The sequence below is a fragment of the Schistocerca nitens genome, chromosome 2, assembly GCF_023898315.1.
Source record: "Schistocerca nitens isolate TAMUIC-IGC-003100 chromosome 2, iqSchNite1.1, whole genome shotgun sequence".
In the NCBI taxonomy this organism is placed as follows: Eukaryota; Metazoa; Arthropoda; class Insecta; order Orthoptera; family Acrididae; genus Schistocerca; species Schistocerca nitens.
The window spans coordinates 699818898-699843514 of record NC_064615.1 but is presented as its reverse complement, the minus strand read 5'-3'; the positions used below and the strand labels follow the sequence as shown (position 1 = coordinate 699843514).

At 37.3% G+C, this 24617-nt stretch overlaps 1 protein-coding gene across 7 annotated transcripts in view; it reads left to right on the top strand.

Moving 5' to 3' along the window:
• Nucleotides 1-24617, top strand: part of LOC126236857 ((E3-independent) E2 ubiquitin-conjugating enzyme UBE2O-like) — a 195294-nt gene that overhangs the window by 50015 nt on the left and 120662 nt on the right. The window lies entirely within an intron of this gene.

Here is a 24617-nt window from a genome sequence, read left to right as displayed (position 1 = left end):
AGTACAGAAGTATTATTTCCAGTGACACACCTACTATCACCATATGAAAATACAGTTGTTTTAATAATGTGTACTGTCTGTAGCAGAAGTTTGGATAATTACTGAACACTTATTCATCTCTCTCTAAAAATTGCTCTTGAATGCTGTATCAACTTCTCCATTAGCCATGTATATTAAAGTGAAGTATGATTTGGGCTTATTCTTCCACTTGACATTCAAATAACTACCAAGGCATTCACCCAGTAAGAAATGATGGGCAATCATTGACAAGGGGACCAAAAGGGAGAAGTTAAATTCAGATATTCAGCAGTATTTATTTACTTGTGTATATACCGTTGATACATACAGCAATGAGCATGACTTGGATGTCAAACTTACCAGGATTATGATTACATCTATTTACATGATTATTCAATTACAATATACTATTCAACAAATTTAGAAACAAATACTACAATTTTATGAATAAAACAACAAATTACTGTTGTCTTCACAGTTCAGTGGTGACATGTTCAAAAGTTGGCTGATACTGATGTTATCATTGTACAGTTCAGCTGTACCTACACAATAAAAATAAAGTTTTCATTATGCAGAAACTGAATTAAACAAGTAATATGATCCACATAAAATACTTGTATTAACATTTGACAGTAATGAAATAGTGTACTATATCTTTTCTGCAATGAGCTCTCATTCACAAATTCCTTAACAGAGTAGAATGAATGAGAGAAAAATTAGCAGAGTTTATTTTTGAAAAGGGATTGAATATTCCATATGTTTGTAAGCTCAGTGGACAAAGCGTGTGTGTGTGTGTGTGTGTGTGTGTGTGTGTGTTGGGGGGGGGGGGGGGTGTTGTTGTTTTTCTTCTCTCTCTCTCTCTCTCTCTCTCTCTCTCTCTCTCTCTCTCTCTCTCTTACACCAGCATACTTAGAACTGCCCTGTACCAGGACCATATTTTTTGATTGATAGCATGTGTCATTCTTATGTTTGGTGTCATGCATGTGGACTGTATGTTACTGTCAGAGAGATTGGGATTCTTATAAGCATACAAGATTTTTGAGCAGGAGAAGAGTTTGTCTTGTAGGTAATCCCTTGTGACATGATGGACTACACATAAGCAAAATAAGCTGCCTTTCTGACAATTTGATCACCAACATAAGAGAGTACTGGTAATGCAAAAGCAACTGAGCTCGATTCTTCAGAGTTTGAAGTGTGTAATGTTTCCAGTTTAGTTTGCAGTCTAAGAGAAGACCCAGAAACTTGCTGCTAGCAACTGTTGGTAGCTACTTGTTATTTATTGTATGCCAGTGTATTCCTTTAACTTGATCGAAATTTAGTAAAATTTGTCTTGCTTGGCTTGGCAGAAAGGGAGATAACAGTAAACCAGTTGCAGAATTTCAATAAAATGTTTGTGATGAATATGGGTGATAGATTTTTCTGTTCCAGTGCTGTGTCATTTGGAAACATAGTAAATTTGCACTGATCACCATTCTTACCTGCAGGGAGGTCATTTGCATAAATCAGAAATAATAAAGGGTCCAGAACAGAAACCTATAGGGCGGCATGATTTACACCCCAGTCTGATGTGCTAATTACTCCAGATGTGCAATCCACTGCCTCCAAAGTTATTTTCAGCTTTCTGCTGCTGAAAATGGATTTTTGCAGCAACTTACAGATCTTGTACTTCTGGGATTCTTCTAATAGTAGCTAATGATCCACTTTGCGAAAACCTTTAGTGAAATCCCAGAAGATACCCCCTGGTGAATTATTCTTGTTTAAGAACTTCACAAATGTGAAGATTGCTGTTCATTCACAATATTGCTTTGAAAATCAAACTACCTTTTCTTCAAAATGTCCAGTCATTACACACTTCAAATTTTTGAATAATTTTGAAAGTACCACAAGAAGTGGAAATTTTTCTGTAATATTTTTGTGTGAGGCATTCCTTCACATCACCTCTCCACTGCTTTTCTTTAAAGAGGTTTTACATTGGCATATTTCATCCTTTCTGGGAATATACCTTGATGCAGTGCTAAATTAGGTATAAATCTCAGTATTATACATACTTATGTTTCACTAGAGTAGTGTTTCAGTAAGTTACTTGCATACAGACAAATATTTATTTTTTTTTAATGAGAGAGTGGTATCCTTCACTTCTCTGGTGGGTATAGGAGATTACACTAAAGTATTTGAAGCTTACAGGAATTGACATCTTTGCTTGTTCTGCTTTATAGTATCATACTACTTTCTTCTTTTATGAGAGGTTTCCCACTATCATTATAAAATTGCACCTGGTTATTATTTTAATTATATTTCATATGTAGTGCAATAGTAGCGCAATAGAAGACACTCTTAATTGCACTAAAATTATGTCTGTCATAACCTCCATTCGTCTTCAAGAATTATTAATTGTTTTTATGAATCAAGTCTTCTCTTGACTCCTAGACACTATGAACAATATCCTTCCATGCATTCCTGGACGTTGTTTTGGGAATCATATTAGTGCATTCTGTGGTTTTTCTCTGTATTAGACATTCTGTTATTCTGAGCATTACACATTTTTCTAGAGGGCTTTTTGTTTTTGTGATATGTCGAAAGTACTTTAACACATTGCATACTGGCTGCCACACCGCGATTATTGTACCAGTGCCCAGAGATTTTCGTAATATGTGCGCGAAATGAGCGCGCTTTACTTATTTGAGTGTAGGTGCAGGGTCAATCCATATGAAGTGGTCCAGTGATTTTTGCTTGACCATTTTTAAATATTTTAATTTTTGATATGTGATTTTCCTATACTTGAGAAGTTCAAAAAAGTTTTTTAAAATAATTTATCTTGCGCCTTTACTGGATGGCTCCCATTTTTATTTGTAGGTGTGTGATGATTTTTCAGACTGGAGACATTAACGAAAATTTTAATACCTCTGCACTGGGTTAAGTTACAACATTGCAATTGACATTTTTAGAAGTGTCCTCTACAACATTTTCTATTACACAAAATACCCTAAATTCACAAATAACCAGTCAAAATTACCTCCAAAGTTTGGTATCCAAATTTTCAAAAATCCACTTTTTATGCCCAAAAATAACAAACAAGGAGTGATTTATGAGAGTATATTTTCTTCCTATAGTTAGGTATCATACACTACTAGCCTCATATACAGGAATTTTTTATGAATTTTTGAAATTTGAAAATTTTCATTTTTGTTAAGTTTGGGGTTAGTTATCTCAAGTGTGACTGATTATAAAAATATGATTTTTGCACAGTTTGTACACCTATATGATAGCAATGTATTCTAAAAATTTCGACATTGATATCTGACTGTGAACAAAGATATGAACTATTGAAAATGAGGAGATAATTCATATTACTCTACAACTGATCTTAATGGCTGTTGCCTATTTAAATGGTTTATTGTTTCATTGTAATAGTATTTAATTGTGACATATATTTAGTTAACACTATCACCCAATATTCATTTAGTTTATTTATTTTTAATAATGCAGTATTAAACAATAGGTGCTTTTGCTTTTGTTCTATGGTAATAGAAATACCCATTTACGTTTAGGTTTATTGTCAGCAAAGAAGTACATTCTTGCTGGGTGTGGCATTTTTGTAGTCAATCTGTTCTGAAACCTCTGTTAGAGGGGATGTACATACAGGGTGTATATGACCCTGGGCAACCGGGAGATCCGGGATAAACCAGGAAACTTTTTCATCCAGGAGAAAACTGGGAAACATCCAGTAATTTTTTAGAATTCTGGGAATTTTTCATTGTTTTTGTTATCAGTTAAATTTTTGTAATTTTGACTGGTAAGAACTGAAACTCTAACAAAGGATATTACTGTATCCCGCTACTGCAGAGTAATACTGCAGCAATAAAACATGAACGAGAGAAAAAGCAAAAATAAAACTTAAACTGTATAGGAAAAGCGCCATATACAACAACAAAATACAGTGCTCATACAAGCGTCTGCCAACAGCAAAATGTGTCAAAGGCTTTAGGAAGACCACGCAACGCTTCGTAACAACAAATTACCTCCGATGAGAGTGACATCACAACTGTTTACATTAGGTTCGTTTTAGCAGTTACGAGCGGGATCATGCGTATACGCAGCTTCTCCCGCTTCTTGCTACTGAAATGTGGCTGTTGGCTGTGTAAGCAGCAAGCAGCTAGATTGTACTGGGAAAAATGTTACTGGAGTGCCCAAGCTGCCAGATTCATGCATGTGCAGCAGGGGGGGGGGGGGGGGCAAATTCCTATCCTTGAGGGGAAGAAACCTTGTTTCACAAAGCGCCTAGCATCCAGCGCATGTTAGTATATCGATTATTCATATGACTTTGAAACGCATCCCTGTCGGTTTTTGAACATTTTTGAGCACAGTCTAAGTTGATTTCTGAATGAATCATAAGTTGATTTGTGAATGCATGCATAGTGCACATGATGTCTCTGTCAGGGAAATCCTCGTCGCTTGTAGAAACAAACTTTTCTACGGACAAAAGGGGCTATATGAGCTGAGTGGAGTAATGCTGAACGGATGAGTGCCGATGACTGTCAACCGCTGTCTGTGTGGTTGATTGGGGTTTGTGAATGATGAGCGTTGTTATAATTACTAGTGAAATCCATAGATTCAGACTATCGGAGTGGAAATAAACAAATAACAGGTAAGAAAGATTACATATTAAAATGGCTCTGAGCACTAGAGGTCATCAGTCCCCTAGAACTTAGAACTACTTAAACCTAACTAACCTAAGAACATCACACACATCCATGCCCAAGGCAGGATTCGAACGTGCGACCGTAGCCAGACTGAAGCGTCTAGAACTGCTCAGCCACAGTGGCTGGCAGTTACGTATTACCTTCTCTGTGTATCCAAGAAAATGAAATTTTGACAAATTTTTGGCCAGATCGCTGTTCTAGTAAGGGCCAGTTGCACAGTCCCCAGCTAGCAGCCACTTTAAGTTCTATTCTGGAAGTAGCACGGAAAATGCGTTGTACGAACACGTAACAACGCCTAACCGGAGAATAATCGGGGGATAACTAAACCAGTGATTCTGGCAGAGTTAGTGAAGTTAACCAGCGAATAAGCTTTGACATTGACAGGAATAGTTACAGAATTAGTGATAACAAGACTCTTTGTTAGAACAAGAAAGGAAAAGAAACGGGGCCATCACACAAATTATAGAACAATATGATGATAAATAAAAGTAGTAGTACGAAAAATTTTGTACTATTACTTTTCGATCTCCTGCTTGAGTAACTGGAGCGTATGAATGAAGTGTGAAACCATTTCCTAAAGTAAAGCATTTTGCTTGTAGTAGGCCTAATAGGCATTTGATATTCGTACTTTGTGAATTATATTCTGTCGTTAAAAAATGACCATTTTTGCCAAAACAGTCTCGTTTATTTGATGTGTGTTACAATTGTTGCAGTTTTAGAAAGGCCTATTTTGTTTTATCTATCAGAGAGTGACAAAATAGATGTAATCAGATCGAGAAAGCACACCGGTCTTAGGTCATATTTGTATTAACAACTGTTTCAATATTAGACAACGACATTGCAATTTTTCATGTAGCAAAACGTTTGACAAACTTTGATGAGGTAAAAGGAAAGCACGCCATGTAAAGCTGTAGCAAGATTAGAGAGAAAAAAAATCCTAGGAGCTAAGGATTGAAGAAATGTGTATTGTCTTGCTTGTCTCGTGTCTTTACTGGCTTTATGTATCCTATATTTAATTTTGTCACACAAAGCAGCAAGTTGTTAGCTGATAGGGAATAAAGAGCACAAATTTTCTGAAGAGGTTTCTTCTTCTTCTTCTTCTTCTTCTTCTTCTTCTTTTTAATAATTAAAAAAAAAAGGGACGGGATGTCAAACTGGCCAATAGTGAGCATGAGAGGCACCACAAGACATTTTAATTTCCATTGTCCTGAATATGGTTTGATGGCATCCACTACGTACAGTGACATGCGATAGGAGAATCCTGTGTGAAGAGGTGTGGCACTGCACTTTGGCAGACTTACAACCAAATAACATGTCTTACATTTCCTCGAACACATATGTTTTATGCATTAGACTCTTCAAAAAGATGTGTGCTACAAAATGAATATAGTTTTGAAAATTCGATTTTTTCTAATTTTTGGTGTCCTATCTCAAACGCTCAAGGGAGTGGCGGGGTATTGCCCCGTTTCGGAAGTATCATGGATCCGGGGTTGATGTGCATAGCAGTCCGAGTTACATTGGGGAAGTGGGTAGTCTCCACATGACCCGTATCTGCATTTAGTGATTTTTCTGTTTCCTCTTTGTTTACTGCTCTCGCATCAAAAAATACAAAACGGATTTCTATGGCTGGGGGCTATCAAGTGAATTAAAATACATTCACATAATTACGGAAGGCTAAAATGTGTTGTTAGTTGCAGATTTTATTTTATTTTCACCTTTCTGACAGTTAAGCACTAATTGCCTTGCAGGACAATGAAGTTACTTCTGTCGGGTTGCTAAAGAAATTTTCTTTTATTACTCTTTCCCGCTGAGGCAGACAATATATTTGAAATGAAGTGTTAAATTCCACACACTGTTCTCTGCATTTCAAGTGCATGTTTTCAACTTCTAGCACATATGGCATTACATGAGATAGCATAGTACTGGTACTCCAAGAAAATTTACATCCGGAAAACTACATTGATAAGCTTAATATCAGGTCATGGCCTACTTCACTGGGAATCTGGACATACGAATGTGCACTTTAAATGTGCACATTTTAGTATGGTTCAAGAAATTCCGACGCTCTTGGAGTATCCACTGTTGTTTTGTTTCTTTCATGACATAATTTTATGATCTTTCAATGTTTTGCACGTATGTACATATGGGCTCCCTGGGACATCGTAGCTGTGCAAGCGCGATGATGCCTGTTATCTGGCGCTCTCTGGCAACTGCTGAAACGAACCTATTTCTAACAGGTCACAGGAAAACATTGCGAATGATGGTTTGAATAGCGTTACTTTCAAAATAAATTTCCTTTTATGCAACTTTAACTGTAAGCGAGAATGTACGATGAATTTCTTAAATCACAGAGCTTTTGACTCTCATTTAAAAATCAACTCTTTGATGACCCATTTAGATGACTTTTAAGCCCGGAAGATCGGACATTTATGTCGTTATTAAAAATTTTACTGGCACATTTGTGTGATATATCTTACATTGTAATATGCGCATAAAAGACCAACATTATGTGTGAAAGCTTAGTTTCTCTTGCAGCGTATTAATCTTATAGACCAATATTATATGTGAAAGCTTTGCTTTTCGTGCAGCAATACTACGTATATTTAAACTATTAGCTTTTTCTGTTCGTGTGTTCGTACTTCTTAATAGTGATGTTGCTATTGGCTGACTACATCATGAGTTCTCAGCTCTGAATACCCGCCATCATCGGCTGGCAAGATCACGTGACATGAGCTATGCCTGGCTTACAAAAGCACATCGCAATCTCGATTTCAATGCTTCAGAAAGTAACACGCGGTATTCAGTGGAATTCAAATTTATACTTTCGTAATATGAAAATATGCAGCATACATGTTGCTGCTTATCAAAGATCTTTCCAAAACTTCCCCCCCCCCCCTCCCAAAGCACCGGGAAATTCTACCGCCTGTGTATAAAGCCATAACCATTCAAAGGGCTGATAAGTTATACAGTTCCAAGAGAAAATATACTGTCAGTTAACAGGGATAAAGTATGTTTTCACCTGGGAGAAAGTGTATTTTTTACTAGGAAATCCATGAGAAATCCAGGATTTTTTTTTTCGTTGTTCGCGTATACACCCTGACATACTTCGAGAGTGTAGAATGTGTTATGTGCTTTGTTCTGTGTGTAATTTGTAATTAATTTTGAAAGATTAACTGGAATGCAATAACATGGATGAACAGTGTTCTGTTGGACATATAGCAAGTGAAGTGTCTCACAAAACAGTTTGCGGTTCAGTTTCAAAAAAACTGAAAAATGTCAATGACTTTGATGAAGACAGACAATCTTTGTTTAAATTTCTAGTTAGTACTTCTGTAACATAAATGTGTGAGTATCATGAGAAGAAATATATTCTGAAGTACAACCTCATTTTTGGAAGAAAATGCTGTGATTCACTTAAAGTTCATAAAAAGCCTATTACTAAAGGTTTGAGGGACATAAAACTGGAACATTTGTCCTTGTCATGTGAGAGTGAAACAGCTTCCCAAGTGAAACGTAATGTGATTTCTGGAAATTACCTGTTCCTAAATTGCTACTCAAAAATATTTGTTGTAATTCCAGAACCAGAATCATGTAGCCTTGTTAATGACATTTATATTCCTAATGAGGAAGCTGTTAGCACATTTCATTTTGCTTGTTCTAAGTTAGACATATCTCCTGCTTCAAAAATAATAAAATTAAGTAGCAGAAAAAGAAAAGCAGCTATTGAAAATAAGGTACAACAAATTTCAGACAAAATTAGAAAAGACTGGAGTCATGCTCTAATAATACACATACCAACATTATTTCTAAAGAAGAAGAAGAAGAAGAAGAAGAAGAAGAAGACCTACCACCAGCATCATCTGACACTGAATATTTGAGCTTAATAGAGAAATTAAATGTTCAGTGACACCCAAAGAGGAAAAAGTTAAAATTTTAAGTTTGCTCCCTGACTCATGGTCAAGAGAAAAAATAGTTCATGAATTCGTTTCTCCTCGTTTGGTTAAACTAACCTGAAAATTAGTGAAAGAGCAAGGCATTCTTCCATTTTTTGGAAAGAAGAAGGGAGTAGGTATAAGTGAAGAATCAATTAAAAAGATCCACCAATTTTTTTTTTTTTTTTTTTAAAGATTATGAAAACAGTAGAATGTGCCCAGGTTGCAAAGATAGCAAAAGAGTTGTTATAAATTGAGTTAAAGTAACAAAGCAGAAATGACTAGTCCTGTCAAATTTAGATGAACTTTATGTAGCTTTCAAAAATTCTCACCCACAATGCAAAATTGGAAGGTCAAAATTTTGTGACCTCCACCCTAAGTGGTGTATTTTGGCTGGATCCTCAGGGATACACTCCGTTTGTGTTTGTTTATATTATCAAAATGTCAAACCGATGATTGCAGGTGCAAAACTCAGTGATCTTAACTACAAAGAGTTACTAGATTTAATGGTCTGTGACAATAACAGTTATGACTGCATGATGGGTTTGTATAATAAATGCCCTGCTAAGGAAACAGGTATTGAATTGTTTCACGAATATGATGAGGAAATGCCAGACAATATTACCTTCAAACAGTAGGTCACAATTGATAAGGCAGAAATAACAATGGTTAAATCTCAGGAAGAGTACTTGGAATCTTTGATAACTTACAAAAACTCGAAAGTCACCACCATGTTTCTAAAATCCAAAGTAAGTTTTTGAATGACAAAAAAAGCACAACTTCATGAAACTGAATGCATAGTGCTAGCTGATTTTGCAGAAAATTTTACATTTGTGATTCAGGATGCAATACAAGGGTACCACTGGGTCAGTGACCAGGAAACAGTGCATCCATTTATTCTCTACTTTAAAAATGAGAAAGATGAAGTTTGCAGTTCTTCAATTTGCATTCTAAATGACTACTTGGAGCACAAAACTTTGTCTGTACATGTGTTTCAAAAGTGTGTAATAAATTACATAAAAGAAAATTTTCCCAAGGTTGTGAAGCTGATATACTTTTCAGATGGAAGTGGTAGTGAGTATAAGAACAAAAAGAATTTTTCAAATCTGTACAATCACAAAGTAGACTTTGGGGTGGAGGCTGAATGATACTTTCTTGCATCTTGCCGTGGTAAAAATGCATGTGATGGAGTAGGAGGTACAATAAAACATGAAGTAAGTAAAGCCAGCCTTCAAAGACAAACCACAGACCAAATTATCACAGTACAGGACATTTATGTCTTTTGCAAGGATAATATTGGAGGCATTACCTATTTTCTGATCAAGAAAGAAGTGGTTCTGCATATGAAAACAACACTTCAAACCAGTTTTGAAAACTCCATAGCAATAAAAGGAACAAGCAATTTCCACAAATTCCTTGGCATTGCAGAAAACTTAGTTTGATGTTATGTAACATCAGAAACCGAAATTTATGAGGATCATTGTGTCAGTAAAATTACATCTGTCTTTAATGTTGAATGACATAGTGGCATGTGTGTATGATGCACAGTGGTGGCTTGCAGAGGTTGAAAGAATAAGTTCTGAAAACAATGATGTTTTTGCGCATTTTTACCACTCTGCTGGCCCAAGAACGTCATTCAAGAAATCTACTAGTGACAAAGTTTGGTGAAAAATGTTTTAAGGAAACTTTCAGTGCTTGAACTTACCATAGCAACCAGGAGGTGTCATTGTATATCACAGAAGCTGTCTGAAGAAATAAATGTTCTTAACATTCACCACCAGGTTTAGGAACAGTCACATCTCGAAGGATGTTAATTGAAAATATTTATTTTAAGTATGTCAAAATAATATAAATGTTAATTTCAGTCATGTTTCCACTTTTTGTATATAATTCAGTACCTTACTTCAATAAGAATTGATTATATCCCACCAATATCGCACATGAATAGGCAACAGTCATAAGATCAGTTGCAGAGTAATGTGAATTATCTCCTCATTTTCAATAATTCATATCTTTGTTCACGGTCAGATATCAATTTTGAAATTTTTACAGCACGTTGCTATCATATAGGTGTACAAACTGTGCGAAAATAATATTTTTATTTTCAGTCCCACCTGAGATAACTAACCCCAGACTTTACAAAAACTGAAAACTTTCAAATTTCAAAAATTCATAAAAAATTAAAGAAACATTTTTTAAGTGTTCTTGCTGTATATGAGGCTAGTAGTGTATGATATCTAACTACAGGAAAAAAATAGACACTTTTAAATCACTCCTTGTTTGTTATTTTTGGACCTAAAAAGAGGATTTTTGAAAATTTGGGTACCAAACTTTGGAGGTCATTTTGACTGGTTATTTTTTAATTTAGGGTATTTTGTGTAATAGACAATGTTATAGAGCACACTTTTCTAAAAAAATAAAAAAAAACCATATCAATTGCAATGTTGTAACTTAACCCAGTGCAGAGATACTCATATTTTTGCTAACGTCTCTAAACTGAAACATTGTTGCGCACTTACAAACAAAACTGGCCGCCATTCAGTAAAGGTGAAAGGTAAAATTAAAAACTTTCGAACTTCTCAATTATAGGATAATCACATATAAAAAAATTAAAATATTTAAAAATGGTCAAGCAACCAACTTAATTTTTATTGGAGCACTTCTTTTGAATTGACCCTGCACATGCCCTTCTCTGATGCTGATGACAAGTTGGAGACATGTTTCTATGATGATCTAACATCCTTGAAGGGTGTGATACCTCTTGAAACACTTGTCTTTATGTAACAGTACTTCACAAAACTGGCAGTAGTATCTTGTTTCACTTCTTTTACAATGCGCTGTGCAAACTTTGTAAGGTTGTGCTGGATATGCCTGTTTTCCACTTCCCACAACAGTCTGAATAGTATGTTCTTTCATGTTCCCTGACAATCGACGAGGTGGATCGTTAGCAGGTGCTCGTTTTGTAAGTCGGATTGGTTCAGTTTCTCTACAGTTGCTGCACCAACTTGTTGATGACTTGTCCAGTCTCTTGCAACTTATTTTAGGAACATTTTATAATTTTTAGAGCTGGATTTAAGTTTCTGTACACTTTGTATGTATTAAAAACAAGCACAAATTATTAGAAACAAAACTCTTTTCTTTGTCGATTTATTGGTGTTCCGCATTAGCCCACAGTATGAAAAATACTGATCAACTCTGCCCATGCCTTTCATAAATTTATTTTATATCACGATACATTTTTGTTTCTGCATGATCTCACCCCCGCCCCCCCTCCCCCCATGGGAGGGACGCCTCCATTGATTCATAGTGTGCCACAAACTCTTGTTTTCCTTTCTAGAAGTGTTCTGGTAACAGCTGTACTTATGTAATAATTGTTTTGATAAATGTGCCACATGTCAAGGTGAGGTGAAAGTACAGAGAGAAAATTGTCTTGAAGCTTTTTTCCTTCACCAATGTGTATTTCTAGATTGGAGATATATCCATTTACACTTTCGCAAACCATGCAAACAAGCAAACCACATCTGATAAGTTTTCCAGTATTATATGCTTGGAAACAAAGCCGCTCTCTATATGGTGTCATTGCTTCATCAAGAGAAAGCTCCTGTTGTTCTATTTCGTAGAGTCTGTTTTCCTGACTTTGTCATTGAAATGCCATGATTTGCATATCTGCTCAAATCAATTTCTGCTCATTGGCTTTCCAAAAATCGGTGTCTCTGAGACCAATAATCCTTCGAATAATCTTTTGTTATTTGCCCCATTACGATAATCATCATGCCCAGAAATTTTTTCAGTTCAGCAGGAGTGATATTTGTAAATTCGGGAGACTTGGGAGTTTCTTTATAATGGTTTTTGTTTTGTTCATGATTCAGGTTTGATTGTGTTGATATCTGATTGAACAATTCATCCCCTAGAAATAATTCCACAGTGCTTATAACACTATTGATCTCACTGGGAGGGGTTTTTACACCTGTAATTCCTCAATATGTTTCTAAAATAATGCTCTTGTCCTCCTTCAGCCAACTTTCACTGTCAGAAGCTCCATCATTGAAATCTGTCACAATTACCTCACATTGGTTGACCATAGACATATTTTCTTCTACACTTCCACTGCCACTATCAGTAATATCATTTGAATCATTTGTAATATCAGAACTATTGTCCACAAACAGTTCAGTAAGGATCTCACTTTGTCACGTGTTTTCGCACCATACTGCACAAGACAGTAACTACAGTACTGACTATTTCACGGTACTGATTGTTGGCAGTAAAGCACAAGACAAAAAAATAAGTTCATATTTTTGGTCACTGCACTAAACCCTCCAGTTCACATGTAACCTTTTGTTAAATTGAAATAGTTGCTGGCATGAGCAACAGGTCTCAGAAATCGTACACTAAACGAAAAACGTAAATTTATATGATCTGTCCACAGTAACAGGACATGGACATCTAAGTGAGCCATATGCAATGTGTTAATTTTATCTGGAGTATTGTGGCCTCCAAAATTGTTTTTTTCCCCAATATTGCCCCCCCCCTGCCCCCCTCCCCCCCCCAGTCTGTGAAATCCTCAGGATCCTTCTCCAAACCCACATTTCAAAAGAATTGATTTTCTAGTGATCAACTTTCTTCATTGTCCATGACTATTGTTTGTACAAAATTATGAGGAAGATCAAAGTTTCAGCTTTTTTTTTATCAACAGTGAGTTTCCTTTCCTTTAGCAGTTTTCTTAATTTAAAATTTTAATGGCTTTTTCAAGTTGTACCCATCTTGTTTCCTCTTTGCAGGAGCTGCTTTTTGTTATTGTGGATCCAAAAGTATATATAGTATCAGTCAAAAGCTTTTGATAACTATCACAACTACGGGTTTGTGGTTAAAACAGGGATGTTGTTTTGAATATTCTACCATATCCCAATCCTGATAATAAAACAAGTATAAACATGCAAAAACTGAGCACCTCTGTTGTGTATTTGACTGGTTGTTCACATATAGGGGGCATTGATGAGTATCCACAATAACACTGATTTGCCTGTACCTAAGACGGTTCCATTCGCGTAGGCCTCATTCCTTCAGCTGTCTGCATAGCAGTCAGTTCGCATTAGTTTACAGTACATTATGTGCATCGAGCAGTGTTTTTGTATATCTGCTCTGGCGCATGCTGTATCGCCTGCTGATGAGGCAGAAGTGGGAGATTGGAATTGAAAAATTCCTGTAATTGTAGCTCTGGATCAGGAAGGATGTTCTACTAGAACAATAGTGACAGAAGTTAGACAGCACAGTCTACAGTGATGTATACATTGCAGCGGCTGAAGCAAACTGGAGCCAGTGCAAGTGTTCTGCAATCTGGAAGACCCCAGGTAGATCAGTAGTTATGTGCTTAGAATAAATGTCAGAGGACTCATACGGCACTTGAAATTAACGAGGAAGTAAATAGTATGCAAACAGCTCTAGTCTCTTGGCTCAACAGTACAATGCTGTCTTCATGAACAAGGCTTAAAGGACTGCATTGTCACCAAAAACCCGCTATTATGCAAACAAAATTAGATGAAACAATTGTAATGGGCACAAACAGAAAAACTGAAGTGTGTAGCGATGGTCCAAAGTTTTATTCATGGACTAATCTAAGTTTTTAGTATTATCGAATGTTTGTTTGTCGACTTAGTGGAGAACGCATGAAGAGTCAGTGTGTCATGCCAACAAGTAGGCCATGGTAGAGAGTCAGTTACGGTGTGGGGATATTCCACGGGTGATAAAGTTGCTGATGTACTGAGAATTAATGGCACATTGAAGGAGGAGATATATCAGAGGATACTGATGAGCAATGCAGCTCCATCTGGCCAGAGACTTGCGTTGGTTCTGCAGCAGAACAGTAATCTCAAACAGCCTTCTAAATTGTGCAGAGGTTACGTCACTAGAAAATAGAAATGTGGGGAAATGAAACATGTGATTTGGCCAGGTCAGTCACCTGACTTACATCCCATTGAACTCTTATGGGATGTACTTGACTGGGAAGTCAGAAAATTGAGGTCATCTAATGTTGATTTGTGGAATAATTGACAAAAGTGGTGCACTGCAGTATCTGCAAGAACACTGATGATGATGATGATGAGTAAGGCAGGAAAAACCCCGACCCCACCGGGAATCGAAGCAGGGACCCCGCGCGCCGCAAAAACACTACAAAATCTTATCTCCAGAATGCCAAGAGTCTATGTAGATGCTCTGAAGGAAAAGTGTGAATACTTTGAAGAGGCTAAAATCTACATCATATTGTATTGTTTCATGACAAAAATAGAAAATACGTATTTTGTGGTTTATTTCATACAGTGTGTTTGTGCATTTAACTAATATATATAGTTTGTGGCATGGGTGACCAAAAACTTATGACTAGTAGTGTATAGTTATCTGCTTCCTCAATTATTTGGTACCTGTGACTACATTAGTGTCCATTCCTGTCATCAAGATTTTTGTTTTCTTTAAATTTAGATAGAGGTAAACTTTTATGCTTTGTTTTAATGTTTTTCCCAGCCCACTTTAAAGTCTTTTTCACTGCCTGCTAAGTTTTGTCGCCTGCATATCTTAAGTTGTTAACAGCTGTAATTTTAATTGCAGTTTCCATATGTGTTAGATCTGCAGACCTTATTACATATTCACTATACAGACTGAAAATAACTGGAGATTGTATACATGACTGTCAATGACATGAATCATTTCCCAATCCTTAAATTCTTGCTCCCCCCATGACCCATGGACCTTGCCGTTAGTGGAGTGGCTTGCATGCCTCAGTGATATAGATAGCCATACTGTAGGTGCAAATGCAACAGAGGGGAATGTATTGAGAGGCCAGACACACATGTGGTTCCTGAAGATGGGTACCAGTCTTTCCAGTATTTGCAGGGGTGACAATCTGGATGATTGACTGACCTGACCTTGTAAAAATCAACCAAAGCAGCCTTGCTGTGCTGATAGTGTGAAAGGCTGAAAGCAAAGGGATACAACAGCTGTGATTTTTCCTGAGGGCATACAGCTCTACTGTTTGTTTAAATGATGATGGCATCCTCTTGGGTAAAATATTCCATAGGTAAAATAGTCCCCTATTTGGTTCTCTCAGTGGGACTACACTGGAGGGTGTTACATCAGGGTCGGAGTGTGGAATGTTAGATCCCTTACTCGGAAAATGGATAGGTTGAATTTTATAGTGGGAATAAGTGAAGAGTAGTGGCGGAGGCACAGTTCTTCTCTGAAAACAGGATTATAAATACAAAATCAAACACAACTAATGCAGGAGCAGGTTTAATAATGAATAAGAAAATAAGAATGTGGATAAGCTCCTATGAACACATGACGAATGCATTATCATAACCAAGATACACAAAGCCCACAAGCACCACAGGAGTACAAGTTTATAAGTAAATTAGCTCTGCAGATGATGTAGAGATTGAAGAAATGTATTGTGAGATAAAAGAAATTATTCACATAGTTAAGAAAGACAAAAATAAAATTATGATCGTGGGCTGGAATTCAATAGTAGGAAAAGGAAGGAAAGGATATATATTAGGTGAACATGAACTGAAGAGAAGGAATAAAGGAGGAAGCTGAATGGTAGAATTTTTCACAGAGTGTAATTTAATCATCCTTAGCACTTGGTTTTTAGAATTGTGAAAGAAAGTTGTACACGTGGAAGAAACGTGGAGATACCAGTGTGTTTCAGATTGATTACATGATTGTAAGACAGAAATTTTTAAAACCAAATTTTAAATTATAAGACATTTCCAGGGGCAGATGTGGACTCCGACCCAATTTACTGGTTATGAAGTGTAGATTAAAATTGAATAATTTGCAAAAATACAGAAAATTACGAATCTGGGACCTGGATAAGTTGAAAGAACCAGAGATTGCTGAACATTTCAGAAGGATCATTAGGCAGCGATTGAATAGAACAGGGGAAAGGAATACAGTAGAAGACAAACGGGTACCTTCAAGAGATGAAATAGAGAAGGCAGCAGAGGATCAAATAGGTAAGAGGACAAAGCTGGGTAGAAATCCTTGGATGTCACAGGACATGTTAAATATGATGAAAGGAGAAAATATAAAAACGGAGCAAATGAATCAGGTGAAAGAGAACACAAATGTCTAAAAACTGAGATTAACAGGAAGTGCAAAATGGTTCAGCAGGAATGGTTAGATGGCAAATGTAGGATTTAGAAACATATATTACTAGGGGAAAGATAGATACTGCCTGTTGTTGTTGTTGTTGTTGTTGTTGTCTTCAGTCCTGAGACTGGTTCGATGCAGCTCTCCATGCTGCTCTATCCTGTGCAAGCTTCATCATCTCCCAGTACCTACTGCAGCCTACATCCTTCTGAATCTGCTTAGTGTATTCATCTCTTGGTCTCCCTCCACGATTTTTACCCTACACGCTGCCCTCCAGTACTAAATTGGTGATCTCTTGATGCCTCAGAACATGTCCTACCAACCGATCCCTTCTTCTAGTCAAGTTGTGCCACAAACTCCTCTTCTCCCCAATCCTAATCAATACCTCCTAATTACTTATATGATCTACCCATCTAATCTTCAGCATGCTTCTGTAGCACCACATTTCGAAAGCTTCCATCCTCTTCTTGTCTAAACTATTTATTGTCCATGTTTCACTTCCATACATGGCTACACTCAATACAAATACTTTCAGAAACGACTTCCTGACACTTAAATCTATACTCAATGTTAACAAATTTCTCTTCTTCAGAAATGCTTTCCTTGCCATTGCCAGTCTACATTTTATATTCTCTCTACTTTGACCATCATCAGTTATTTTGCTCCCCAAATAGCAAAACTCCTTTACTACTTTAAGTGTCTCATTTCCTAATCTAATTCCCTCAGCATCGCCCAACTTAATTCGACTACAATCCATTATCCTTGTTTTGCTTTTGTTGATGTTCATCTTATACCCTCCTTTCAAGACACTGTCCATTCCGTTCAACTCCTCTTCCAAGTCCTTTGCTGTCTCTGACAGAATTAAAATTTCATCGGCGAACCTCAAAGTTTTTATTTCTTCTCCATGGATTTTAATACCTACTCCGAATTTTTCTTTTGTTTCCTTTACTGCTTGCTCAATGTACAGATTGAATAGCATCGGGGGGAGGCTACAACCCTGTCTCACTCCCTTCCCACACTGCTTCCCTTTCGTGTCCCTAGACTCTTATAACTGCCATCTGGTTTATGTACAAATTGTAAATAGCCTTTCGCTCCCTGTATTTTACCCCTGCCACCTTCAGAATTTGAAAGAGAGTATTCCAGTCAATATTGTCAAAAGTTTTACTGGAAATTAAAGAGGCCTTTGGAGAAAAGTGTAGCAGCTGTAGGAATAAAAAGGTCTCAGGTTGAAAACCGGACCTAAGCAAAGAAGAGAAAGCTGAAGGTGGGAGGAGTATATAGAGGATATATACAAGGGAAATGAACTTGAAGACTGTATTATAGAAAGGGGAGAGTTGGGAGATGTGATACTTTGAGAATAATTTGGCAGAGCACCGCAAGACCTAAGTTGAAACAAGGTCCGTGGAGTAGATGAGATTCCCTCGGGACTACTGATAGTCTTGGGATAGCCACCCATGATAAAAGTATTCCATGTGGTGTGCAGGATGTATGAGATAAGGCAAATACCCTCAGACATCAAAAAGACTGTAATAATTCAGATTCCAAAATAGCAGTTGTTGACAATTGTGAATATTATTGAACTATTAGTTTATAAGTCATGGTTGCAAAATACTAACACGAATTCATTGCAGAAGAATGGAAAAGCTGGTAGAAGCACCCTTGGGGAAGATCAGTTTGGGTTCTGGATAAATGTAGGAACACACAAGGCAATACTGACCAATCTACGGCTTCTCTTAAAAGATAGATTAAGGAAAGATAAACCTATGTTTATAGCATTTGTAGACTTAGAGAAAGCTTTTCACAACGTTGATAGGAATACTCCCATTGAAATTCTGAAGACTGGAGGCATAAAATAAAGGGAGCAAAAGGCTGTTTACAACTAGTACAGGAACCAGACAGCACCTGTAAGAATCAAGGGGCATGAAAAGCAAGCAGGGCTTGAGAAGGGTGTGAGGCAGGGTTGTTGCCTATCCCGGATGGTACTGAATACATACACTGAGCAAGCAGTAGAGGAAACCAGAGAAAAATCTGGAGTAGGAATTAAAGCTCAAGGAGAAGAGTGAAAACCTTGAGGTTTTCCAGTGACATTTGTAATTCTCTCTGAGACAGCAAAAGACTTGGAAGAGCAGTGAAAAGGAATGTGTGGTGCCTTGAAAGGAGGGTATAAGATGAACATCAACAAAAGCAAAAAGAAGGATAATGGAATGTAGTTGATACTGAGGGAATTAGATGAGGAAATGACACTTGAAAGTAGGAGATGAGTTTTGCCATTTGGGCCAGCAAAATAACTGATGATGGCTGAAGTAGAGAGAATATAAAATGTAGACTGGCAATGGCAATAAAATCATTCTGAAGAAGAATCTATTAACATCAACTATAGATTTAATTGTTGAGACGTTTTTCTGAATGGTTTTTGTCTTGTGTGTATAGTATGGAAGTGAAACATGGGTGATAAACAATTTATATAAGAAGAGAACAGAAGCTTTTGAAATGTGGTGCTAGAGAAGAATGCTGAAGATTTGACAGGTAGGTCACATAACTAATCAGGATGTACTGAATGGAACTGCAGAGAAAATAAATTTAAGGTACAACTTGACTAAAAGAAGGGATCATTTAATAGAACACTTTCTGAGAACTCAAGTGGTGAATAGTGTAGTGGTGGAGGGAAGTGTGTGTGTTTGTGTGTGTGTTTTTTTGGGGGGGGGGAGGGGAGGGGGTTGAAGATTGTAGAGGGAGATCAATAGAAGAATATAGTTAGCAGATTCAGACACATGTATGTTGCAGAAGTTATTCAGAGAGAAAGAGCCTATCATGGGATAGAATAGTGTGGAGATGCATCAAACCAGTCTTTGGAGTTAACACCACAACAACAACATATTCTTGCTGTAGTTTTATTGTTACTATTTGGTTTTTGTACTGATTTCTGATTAGTTGTTTAAGGTGATCTGGCATTCCTGTAAGGTCTAGTACTGCCCACATTATGAGTGACTTACACAGTTAAGCGTTTTACTGTAGCCCTTGGCACACACAACAAGGTGTCGACATTCTATGGTGTTTTCTGTGATCCATCTTTCATTTGCTATTTGGTCCCTGGTGCCTCTACCCTCTCTGAACCCTGCTTGTTCCCTGTCCATCTATGGATTTAGTTGATTCTGGATGATTTTATAGAATCTTACCAGCATCTGGCATTGAAGCTATTGTTCTGCAATTTTTACTTATTTGGATTCCCTTTCTTGAAGACTGGTATGTAAATGATTGACCAGATACACCTAGAGCAAATTTTGTGGAACAATTCCTTTACTAATTCAGTTGCTTAAATTCCTCCATTTTTAATGGCTCAGTTTGGAGACCCTCAAATACTGGAACTCTTCTTCCAGCAATTTCTTTTGGGATCCATCTAATCTCCCCTGTAACTTTGGGTTCCACATCATGTTGTATTGTCTCGTGATTGTCTTTCATACATCCATTGTCCTTGTATAGGTTTTCACATATACTTCAGTCTTCTAAATATGTAATTCCTTTCAGTTAGCACCTCATTGTACTGTATGTGCTCATATATAGGCTGCACGTAAACTTTTGACTCAAGATTATGGGAAAAAGTAAATCTGAAGTATAGGCTGCCTACGAAATTACAAAAAGTTCTGTTAGATAGAACTTAGAGTTGTACCTCTCTCCCTCCCCTTCAACTATCCCATAACTAAGGGAGACTCATCACCAACAGGATAGGCTTCAATAGGAAGTTAAAGTAGGAGAAGAATTGAGGCATTGAGAACCATAAAGGCCTAAAGCCTTTGCGAAAAATAGATGTTTGTGAAAGATTTATAGAAAAATCACCAGTCGCAGCTGAATCATGTTTGAGTCACATGAAAAAGTGTTTTGCAGAATAGGCGGACCTTATATCCAATAATCATGATCTATTCCAACACTTCATGGCCCTTGTTATCATTATTTTCATTAAGCACGTTCGGAGGTTCAGATAAAACTCCCAGTACATAGTACCTTCAGTCACAAAGTGCTAGTAGTGTACTATATAAATGATAAAGACACTAAATTACGTTGGCAGCCCTACATAACACAAGAACAGCGTGGAGCAATATTATTATGCTTTAGCACTTTGGGTCCATATGGAAAAGAATATCAAGAACACCTACTGTATTTGCAAACAAGGTATAAGTTTTTTTCGTAATTCTTTGATTGTTTACAAAAATAAGGAGCTCATGTATTCTACTCTGTTGACATGTGGAAGAACTGATAGCACGTGTTCATGCTGCTCTTGTATCTGTGGATGCAGCTGTGTTGCAGAGTCCAGAACTGTACGATCCAGCGAGTTGCGCAATGTTTGGATGTGCAGGGGGTCAAACTTTGTAGAGCTGCGGTCCAGGAAAGCCCCTCTAGGAGACGTGGCTCAGGAAGTCAGTGCAGAAGCAGCAATAGCACCTTTCTTGTTAACTGGACATTGTACCCGAGTGCAAAATCCTGCTGTCTGCACGTACTCCAGTGGAGTGTGGCAAATGACGATGCGAGTCATGTGGCATTGCGTGTCACAAGCTGCCGAAGAAGCAGAAGAAACTGTTCAAACAATGGTTCGGCATGCTTCGCACCTGGAAAGCATGGCAGTCTAAGCTCTACCTCTTCCCACTAGATGTACAGGTTACCTGCAACTTATAGATCTTGACGTAATTCATTCTGTGAGAGCTAAATACAGAGTGACTGTTGTACAAAAGTCAGTTTCATTCCTTGAAAGAAAGGATGTAATGAGAATAAATATTTTGTAGGCTATGCACTTGTTTGACACTCCATGGAATGCTGTACCGTGCTGGCTGTGGATCTGTATCAGTTGCTATGTAAGATGAGAGTGATTTCCCTGAGTTTTGTCACACATATTCCAGAAAGCGTGACGTTTAAGGATGTTGTTGTGATGATACTCTTGAGTTTTGCACGTCAGGTGGATGTGACTGTGTGATGCTTTTATAGAGAACCAAGCACAGCTGGTAGACGGTGGAAAGAGGATGGGAGGAAGTTGGTGGTGGTGGTGGTGGTGGTGGTGGAGGAATGGAGGATTCAGCTGCACTATGCTTTGCATTTGTGTAGAGTGTTTGTTCTAGCTAATACCAACCAACAGAATAACAACTCTTCTTGGTATGTTATTTTGGCAGAAAAAAAGCAAAGTATGCCTTCCCATTTCTTTATTCAAGTAATAAAGGGTAATGGTTAAGGATTTTTTTTTCATGTAATCATATTGATCTAAGCCATTAGTTGAATAAAAACCTTCTGAATGCAAGCAATTTCTTCCTCATTATGGATTCTGCCTTTAATTCCGGACACCAGTTCGTGACTTTACACATGACTTTAAAATAAATGCATGTTGAATTAATAAATAATGTGACACTAATGTATCATTAGCTAGGGCTAAGTTGTATGTTTGTGATTAAAGAGTCTGTTTGTGATTAAAGAGTCCCTATACTGATATAGCTTAAAAACCTTCAAATTCTGATTGTGGGTCATATTGAAGCCGAAACCCCTGTTTAAGAAAGATCCTCATTTAAGGAAAAAATATTTCGTTCCCCAGAGATAGCTTAAAAAGAGGTTTCATTATAAAATTACTAAACTCAAAATAAGACATTTTTATAACTCACATTTTGCATCTTGTAGAATTAGGAAATGAATCGTAGTAGCCATAAGTGCTACAGAGGAAACACTTTACATATTCTGCACGGGTAGCATAATCATACTTCGTACTCATGAGCAACAGAAACAGGAGCAGTGTCGTGTATAGGATGCCTTTTCAGAGCTAAGAGAAAATAAGTGAGAAATAGGAGTCCTTGAAGTAAGAGCACATTGAAATGTAGATAAAGAATCAAATTTTTTGTTTGTTATGTGGGGGAGAGGGGGGGGGGAGGCATGACGTAGTCAGTGTTATTTGAATGATGGAATAATGTGAGGAAAATTATTGTCAAATTTTTGTGTTATAAAAATTGTGAATAAATGAAGGGGAAAAATGTAAATAATGGAAGGAGTAACGGCAATAACCACTTGCTGTATAGAGTGTGAGTGTTTTAGTATATAGTTCCAAAGCAGGAGATTATCAAAAGAGCGTAGCAACAATTTCAGTCTTCTTGATGTGACTGTCAACAGCTCTTTATTCTGATTTAACCCCTGCTCACCCAAAAAACTCTCTCTCTCTCTCTCTCTCTCTCTCTCTCTCTCTCTCTCTCTGTTCGTCCCGTGTGTTGACTCCTGTCTCTCTTATCGTCAGATTTTCTCTCCCAGATCCTCTCTTTTATTTGTGACATATTGAGAATTTTTTGTTTCAAGTAATCTATATAATGTTCGTATTTTGAGGAGCCAATTCTCATTTATTTTTTGAGTCGATTCTTGTTGGGAGAAATAAGCAACCAATTCCTCTGCCCATCTTGCTGAAGACAGTAGTATGAACTAGAGCAGTGCAAATGCATGCCTTATCCATGTGCCGTTAACTCGACTGTTGTGCAAGAGAGAGGGCAAATAAAATTTGCACAGCTTGGAAGAAGTTTGACCGACACTATCTTGCCTAATGATGGTGTTTATGTGGCTCACGTAGCCATGTGCAAGTCACACGTGTGCAAAGGCCGTGATGGTGCAGTGTGTGCAGGCGTGATGCTTTTTCTTAGGCCTCATGCTCCATTTTGACATAGTTAACTGTTATATTTCCTGCCGGCCGGAGTGGCCGTGCGTTTCTGGGCGCTACAGTCTGGAACCGAGCGACCGCTACGGTCGCAGGTTCGAATCCTGCCTCGGGCATGGATGTGTGTGATGTCCTTAGGTTAGTTAGGTTTAATTAGTTCTAAGTTCTAGGCGACTAATGACCTCAGAAGTTAAGTCGCATAGTGCTCAGAGCCAGTTTTTGTTATATTTCCTTAACCGTATGGAAAGAGCTGCCTATTAGGTCATACTCACCGATAGCTTCCCTGTTTGGGAAGCAAGTAGATTGAACCACTTGGATAACGAGTGATGGGGAACGATTGAAACTCACTCAGCTGGTCACACAAATGTAATGCTCTACTGTGAACATTGTACTCTTGCTAATCACAGGTTAAAGTCCAAAAAATCTCTCATTGCGTTTGTTGTTTTTATGGAAAGTTTTAAATGGAAAATAATCAGTAAACTAATGTTGAATCATGGATGAACTGTTTAAGTGATTAATATTTATCTGTTGAACTAGCAACATGTTTTTGGAGCTGAGTAGTAGTTGCAAATATTCAGTTGGTGATATTAAAATGTCTGGTTATATCCATTTACTGAAGATTATCATTTTCCCGTTTTTCTGAGATGCAGCCTTCTTATTAATTTTACTGCTCAGTGATATTTTTTTTCCACACCTTGACTTGAAGATGCAGGGTCTGCAACTTGATTGGAAGTTATAACTTTCACATCTCCCAAAACATATGAACAGCTAAATGGCACCATGGTTTGAATACCCAAGTTAAACTGTTGATTTGCTCACATCTTATTTATTGATGTAGTCAGCAGTTTTCCAAGTTGAGAGAAAATGCTTACTTCCTGTACTATGACAGTACTAGTGCTATTGAACTAACAGAGCTGCAAAACTTGGATGCAGTCACTTTTTCCCACTAAACTCAACCAGTGTTGCTTAAAATACTGTTTCTGCTATCCATGCTATTTCAAACATTGTTAACAACATAACCCCACCAGCTGACTTGTCATTTTTAGCTTTTATCAGAACTGAACTAGTCCATAACACCTACTGGACCCCTTTGTTTCTTGCTACCACTGTATCACTTAAAGCCTCAATTAAAATTTATTCCTATTCTTCCTTTTCTTT